Below are 8,084 nucleotides of genomic sequence, written 5' to 3' on the forward strand. Positions count from 1 at the left end.
TGTCTGGTTAAAATTGCACATTCATGGTTTTACAATGCCTATAGCATAGTAGATGACTTGGTGCAGTCTCATGTTGCAATGTCAATGTTGGAAGTCCTCCAGACGTGCTAATCTCAATAGAAATCTCTACTATCCTCTTTAGGCATTGTGGAACCCTCTGACGATCATCTATTTGTCTTTAATGTTGACAAAGCAAAACATCCCCCCCTTCCTTCCTTGATTGCATTTTAAATACCATTCTCCATAAAGAATGCCACAGTCCAACGGTGTAGCATAGACGAAGGCACCTCCACCTGTGTCATGGTCGCTAGTGTTTGGAAGCAAATTGGTCCCCCTGAACTATCCCCACCCATTAGCACTCTTCATGCTTGGGATGGTCATCCCTCGTAGCCCCTCATTTTGTATTGCAATTGTCTTATCACCGTTGTCGGCAAGACTGTCTTAACTGATATCAAAGGCATTGATGCCCCATTATATTATAACATCTTTTTGGGTCGTAGTTACACCTATTCCATTTTTTTTTCGCATTCGATGTCTTTCACAAGATGTGCTTTCCCCACAATCGAAATAATGTCACTATCGAACAACTGACTAACTATGACCCTTAGAATCAGACATCTCCTCAGACCACTATCTCATCAATGAATGGAAATAATAATATCACTTCCCTTTCTGATGTGTCTCCTAAAGTATATAAATATTCCACTCTGCTTGGGGCTTATTATGGCCCACCGCCTATCCCTTCTGAGCCTAGCTCATCCAGTGTTGCATGCTTCAAGCATCAAGAGCCGCCCTCAAATGCTTTGGTATGCCTTCATTGAAGCCAAACCCTCTGCAAGCTCTTACTCCAAAATCAACCCTACTATTAGGTACAATTTCTCCAGGCCCATTTCCTTCCACTGGTATCTCCCCCGACCCTTTTTAGCCCAAAATCGTTCCCCCGTGTCTTAACCATCTGGGAGAAAATCCCCCATGTCACTACCCTTTTGATCAGATTCCTTTCTTATTCCCATGACCTGGAATCTTTTCTACCCCTGGTATGGCTACGTTGAGTCTACCTAACATCACCTTGGGGATCCCAGTTTGGTACATTGATCCTCCCGCAAATACCCCTCCTAATCAACTCAAACCTTACACACCTTTGATCCCAGTTCCACCTGTTGTTCCTACCCATTCCTTTGCTCCATTTCCACAACAACCTCAACAGGAATCCAATCATCTTGCAAAAGCATATGGTGAGGGGGGGGGGATCCCAGAAAAAGGGACCAAAGACAAGGCACCCCAGACAACTCTAGTTCCTCCTAAACTACCTAAACCTGCTCCTCCATGCACTTTGTGTGATGTTGTTGAGTATGCCACCAATAATTATCCTGAACTCACTCACATTAATAATGTGCTATCTGATACCTTTCCTGACTCTAACATCCCTGAGGTCCATTTCATCTTACCTGAGTTAGCTAATAAGAACAAATACTTACACACGAATCACCCTTGTGCTTTGTGTGATCATTATGGCCATTATTCACGTCTTGAAGATTTTTGTGATACACTTCAAGTGCTTCATGAGTTAGATGTTGCTCGTAGTAATTCCACTTCTCCTCTACCTACAAATTCTGGTCCCACTGTTATGCCAGAACAAGAGGTGTCCCAACCCACCATTATGATTCCCCCTCTTGATGTTGAGATGACAGATAATTTTTCCCCTATTCTCTACCTGTCGTCTTCCATGGGATTGATCTACTAGGACTCTCTTGGAGTTTCCTATTGTGATTTAGTCAAACCTTGTTCAACGAACACTTCAGTCTCAACATCAGTAGATGTCACATATACTAGTCATTTGTCTCCCCTTGTTGACGATGCACATGTGAACCTTGTATCTCATGAAGATGCTTCAGGTATCTCCTCTTCATCATGTGGTCTCTCTCCCTATCGTACTCCCATATTTCATTTTGATGAAGAGATCATGGAATTCGTGACCACCCCTGATTATCCTTGGGATGATATGCACCATCATGTGTGCTTACTTCTGCAGAAAACCCATGGTCAATATGTTGTGGAATCCAAAGACTTCATCGATGGTGAAGTTGATTGGTTCAATAACCCCTTACTTTGAACCTGTGATTTCAAACCACATCAACCTTATGGCCATTACATCGCCACACAATGTTTGGGTAAGGGGACATCCATGTTTGAGAGTCCAGGAGAAGAATTCTCCCACACCCTCATAGTGCATCTGGTAGTTTTGACTCCAATGTCATTCTCCTTCCCCACCTTGAATAACATCTAGAGTCCCATATCAGTTTAGATTTCCTTGGGGACGATCTACTTAATCATTCCCCCATCTAACATCAACAACCCAGTCCCTTAGACATTGTTATTATTCAACCACCATGTTGTATAAGTCAGCATCAGTTCATTATATCCGAAGCTACTCTTTGGTATGGTGACACCATGTATGTGAACCCAGAAATTCAATCCATTTGTTTCATATATGCAGTGCCAAGTGAGATTGGTAATCCGCCATTTCCTTTCTCATATTGCACCCATCATATATTTTTCCCACAAGAAGACAACCATAAACAACAAATGGTGAACCACAACATCAACATGTGTTTAGAGTCCACTATTCTAAACACATTCAACATGTCCATACCATGTTGCATCCATCCATACAAAATTGAGGGGTGCCTATGCCCCTCCATCTCCTCCTCATCCTCTAAAGTATCTCGTGCTACTCAGGCTGAATGCTCGAATCCCTTATTTGGGCACTTGGAACACAATGGCACTCCACAAACCCCTCCAACTAGGGGCATAATTTCCACCTTTGCATACTTGATTAGTTCCCTCCATGATCATATATTGGGGGGAATATCTCATACTTGGGGGCATGATGGAACCCCTGGCCACCTTCTCATTTTTTCAACATCAGTCTCAGCCTAAACCCCAATTAGATAGGTATGGTCAATTATCCTCCCATTCTTTGGATAGTTTGTCCTACCAGCCTCTTCAGTGAGCCATATACACATTGCATATCATAGATGCTTGATACCATGTATTAACACATTCTACTCTATGTGATTCCACACTTACCACCCAGTCCCCTTGTTTGAATTGGTGGGCGGGGATGATCTTCGACCTTCTCTAGTACTTCATTCATGTATTCCTTTCTTACATTGATTCTCCACTAGGAACAAACATTCCAAGAAGCATCAAAGCCATCTTTAAAAAATTAAGGCCACCTACCTGAAAGTCACATATCCAACTCTGATGGTTGGTTTTCCTACTATGATCTCACCAAGACTTAGGGTCTTCTCCTCTTCTCCAAATTCTCCAACAACTCATTATGCAAATGAATTGGATTTGGGGGCAAGAATCCCTTTTATAGGAACAATCCTAGTTTTTATGTTTCCAATTATGACCAAACCATAGCTTGGTTTGATAAACCATTAGCACCATTAGAAACCTCTCACCGAGTTCTATAATGGGTCTCTCTCTGTTTTTAGTAATTTGACACTTCACTAGGAAGCCATTTTTTTATGAGGTCTCATTTTATCGCCTATTAAAATTGAATTTCTTCATATGAGCCACATGTACTCTGGTACCACTTTACCTTTGCACTAGTCGACTCACGTGCCAATTTTGTCATGGGTGACCCTTTTTTACTCATGTTTTTACGGTCCTCTATGAACCTCCCCCCATGTGGAAGCATCATCGAGTCACCCTTGCATCCGTGGAGTCTGTTCCAAATCCCATTGAGTCCTATTACAACATTTCATCCCCCTTTTTGTCGCATTCATCCCATTGTGCTAATATTTGGCCTCTAGTTATATTACTTCATGTTTGAAAAGCCTTTGTATGAGTAATTAACCATCCCCTCTCGAATCGAGTCAGTCATTGTCAGCGAAACCATGCATATCATGCTTTGTGTTATCACTCAGATTTTCCTTGAAGTTGTTAGAAGAAGGAAAGGGGTCCGAGGTAACCACAAACCAATCTTTTAAGTACAAAATCTAGCCAATATGTACTCAAAGAGGGTTCTCTCTTTATGATTTAGCTTTGTTTATGGGATATTAGGCTAGTTATGAAAGCTTAGGGGTTTTGATTTTGTTTGGTGGTGGAATTCAGGAGCAGATGGATAGAACAAGGTATTTCAGGCCATTGGGCTATGGAGTTAACTAAAGATGGCTTAACTGGATCAGGTTGATTTAACAAAGGAAAAATTTCACAGGTCAAGATAGCTAAACAAAAGACAAATGATAGCTTAAAATGGGTGGAATGGTCTTGAATAGGGAGGAAGGGCAATCAAGAATCCTTCAACAAAATCCAAGATGAAAGAAAGAGGGTGCTCCTTAACAAAAAGCTATTAAGTATTTTTTGTTAAATGGTCACAGTGATAAACTATGAAAGTAGGGAGCACTTAAGAATTCCCTACCTATAATAGTCTAGAAGAAAACATTAAGAAAAATAAATGATTTGAAGACAGAATGTAGTAGAGCTATTTCTGAAATATAAATTTTCATTTATCATTCAGATACAAAACACATATGAATATTGATTAAACCAGAAAAACTGTAAAAACACAAGATATAGAATACTTATTTGTTTCTCGTTTAACATAGGTATCCTGTAAAAGTCCTTTTCTTTATTACTTTGTTCCAGCCAGCCATACAAAAAGTTGTTCAACAACACTTTAATTCCAAGAGTAAATTGTCTACAAAAATGTCTAAGAATCCACCCAAAATACTTCAAATGAAGAAGTATTTATACTAATTGTAAACTGAAATATCTTGAAAAAATATCAAGATTGGTTTACAAATATCTCAAATTGTTTTACCATAGTAGAACTTAAATAAAGGACATTCAAAACTAATGAATCTAATTGGAACTAATTTTATGGATTTATGGTGATGGAGAAGAGAAAGTCAAATTTGATAGCAACTCTTAGTTGATGATGAGGCATCCCAGTCTCTATCTGCATCCTTCCTTTGTGCATTCTGTCCCAGAAATTCTTCAAACTTAGGGTCCAATGATATGCTTTTATATCTCAATCCATGATAGATATGTAAAAAGTGAAAGAGGTTATTGTAGATAAGAATGTTTTTGAGATAAACCTCTCTCAGTTTCCCAAAATTTAGTTCCAGATGTTCACAATATTCTCTGTAAAAAGATGACAAAAACAGGACTTTGCACAAACTGAAAAATAAGCTGTGACGAAATACACTTATCTCCCTTTTGGTAATACCTGTGTAAAAAGTGAGATAGGGTTTTGTAAATTAACCTATTAGGAACAAAAAAATCCTCCATTTTTTCGAAATACTTCTTGGATTGGCCACAATAGTTTCTGAAAAACTATGACTTAAACAGGAAATTTCTGAAGAATGTACCATTTCTGCTCTGATTTCATCTTTTAACCTTAAATTCCTTTCAACTGTTTTTCACCTTTACTTTGGATAAACTTCATTGTAGGTGGTGAAAGTGTTTTCATATTTGTTTAACTCTTAATGTCTTCATGTTTACTTTTACTGTTTACTGTTTAGTTTTTACTTTTACCACTCTATTTTTCATCTGTCTTCACTTCGACATGAATTTGTATGCTCTGTTTTGTAATTGTTTTCCCTGCTGTTTATCTTTATGCTAGCTGATTTACTTGAATTGGTATTCAATCTGATACACTTTGACTGTTTCTTTACTATGTCCTTTTACCTTCACTATATATTTTAGGTTTTTACTGTCTATTTCAACAGTAAATCCTTTTAATTCCATGTTTCTTTTGCTTGTCTTTAGTTGTGTTTTATTTTCCATCACTATTTGAATAGATTTGATAACAATCTTGGAGTAAACAGGTCTTATGACTAGTATTAAGACTGTTTATCCAAGGCTGTGGTCTTCTGATCACTTGTAAAACAAAACAAACTGTTAAAAAAGCATTGGTTTGCAGGGGAGGTCGAAAAGGTTTCATTTGAGCTTGAGAGGTCTGTGGAGTGAGTCCAGAATGCTTTTCGGGAGGTAAACCATGCTTGAATTAGTTAACGGAGGTTTTCGGTGGCATAGATGGGTTACATAGGGTTTTACTACACAATCAGGTGAAAATGAGCAAAACTAGGGTTTTTGTGTTTAAACGGGTAAATGGTTGATATTGGCAGGTAAGCTTTGAATGAACAGTGGACAATTTGTCATATGCGGAGAGTGGGAAGCAGGAGTGGTAAGCGGGTTTCATCGCACCACTTATGGGAGGTAAATGGTTTTTAGGGAGGACCGCGCGATTCCACACATCTTTCGACACATAGCATCGGCACTATTTTGGAAACCGCTCACATCGCACGCTAAAGGTCGACCAAAAGGCCCGTGCGATATGGGCGATAGTCGTCGGATCTGAGGGATCCGATCGGACGGTGGTCAGGGTAATGATGTGACTGATGGATAATGGAGGGCGGGCCCGATATTAATTAAAGGAGTTAATCATATCGGGGTGATTTGATTGGTCACTGAGTTATTAGTTAATCCTGGTGACTAATTAATCCTCATTTAGTATGGCGGGGTTTCGGGTTCTTAATTAACCATAGATTGGTTAATTAATTCCGTTTATTGATTTTGTTAAGGTTATATTTAACGGTCAGACGGGATATGTAAATATTTGGGATTTTTATAATAATACGGGCGCGGGTATTTTGTTTTTGGGGAGTTAAATAATAATACAAGTTAAAAGTTAATATGACTTTGTGGAAATTTAACAAGCGCTAAGATAAAACGTTTCCAAAAGTGTATTTCATCATATAACATTTATAACTTAGGCTAATGATATATGAGGGTTTCATGTAGATAGAATGTTTTTTAATTTCCCTAAGTAAAATAGGATTTTACTTAGGAAAAGCTTTATCAAGGGAATGAATGATATTATGGAGGGGTAAATGTTGATGAAAGGGATTTAAGTACTTTAGGTCTTTCAAATTATTGGTCTGAGGATCCAGTCCCTCCAAAAGTTAGAGAAATGCTCTGAACCCCTCTAACTTGTTATAGATAACTTCTGTTATGAAGCCAGCTCACAACAAGATAGAAAAGATATATCAACGCCTTAGAATTCAGCCTGTTTGAGGAGGCAACCTCCTTTACATTACACAAATGAATGATTCAAATGAAAAAACCTCCTTTCTATATATAGGAGTCTAAGGAGTCACAATATAACCCAGCCAACCTAACAATAATAATATAAAGGCACAAAAATAACAATAGAGGGATTCTATGGGGCACAATAATAACAATATGGGGACAATAGGGGCACAACAATATTAATAAGGGATACAACTACAATAGTAATGGGGTAATCACTAGTATTATAGGGACCTAACATGCCCCTCTCCTTCAAAAAAGTGTTGTCCTCAACGCTTGAGTAGTTCTGGATGCTTCTGTATAAAATTCTCATCCTCCCATGTGGAATCTTCAGTGGATAAGTTCTTCCACTTGATGAGATACTCCGAAATTGATCGATTTCGTAGCTGTCAAGTTCTTGTTTCTGTGACTGCTTCCGGTTCCAATATAATTTTTCCTTCCTCGTCAAGTTCTGGCAATATTGTTTGAACTGGGAGCTTGTCGCCTATAACCTTCTTTAAACATGAAACATGGAAAACTGGGTGCACTCGAGAAGCTGCGGGAAGCTCCAATTTGTATGCCATAGAACCAATCTTTTGCAACACCTTGTATGGACCATAATACTTTGGTGATAATTTATTATCCTTCTTAGCTTGCTTGAGGGACATTTGTTTATATGGTTGTAGCCGTAGGAATACCCAATCACCTACATCAAAACTTCTTTTGTTGCGATGTTGATCTGCCTGTTGTTTCATTCTATTCTGCATCAACACGAGGTTATCCTTTAAGAGTTGGAGGACTTGTTGTTGATGCTCGATGTGATGTTCCACTGCTTGAACCTTAGAATTTTCTTTTAAATATGATGTGATGGATGGTGGCTGATATCCATAAAGTTCCATAAATGGGGTCATTTTTGTTGCTGTATGGAAGGACATGTTATACCACCATTCAGCCAGAGGCAACCATTTGACTCATTGTGTCTGTTTATCAGATACAAA

The sequence above is a fragment of the Pinus tabuliformis genome, chromosome X (assembly GCF_031772625.1).
Source record: "Pinus tabuliformis cultivar Carrire ecotype Pingquan chromosome X, CPIR1, whole genome shotgun sequence".
NCBI lineage: Eukaryota > Viridiplantae > Streptophyta > Pinopsida > Pinales > Pinaceae > Pinus > Pinus tabuliformis.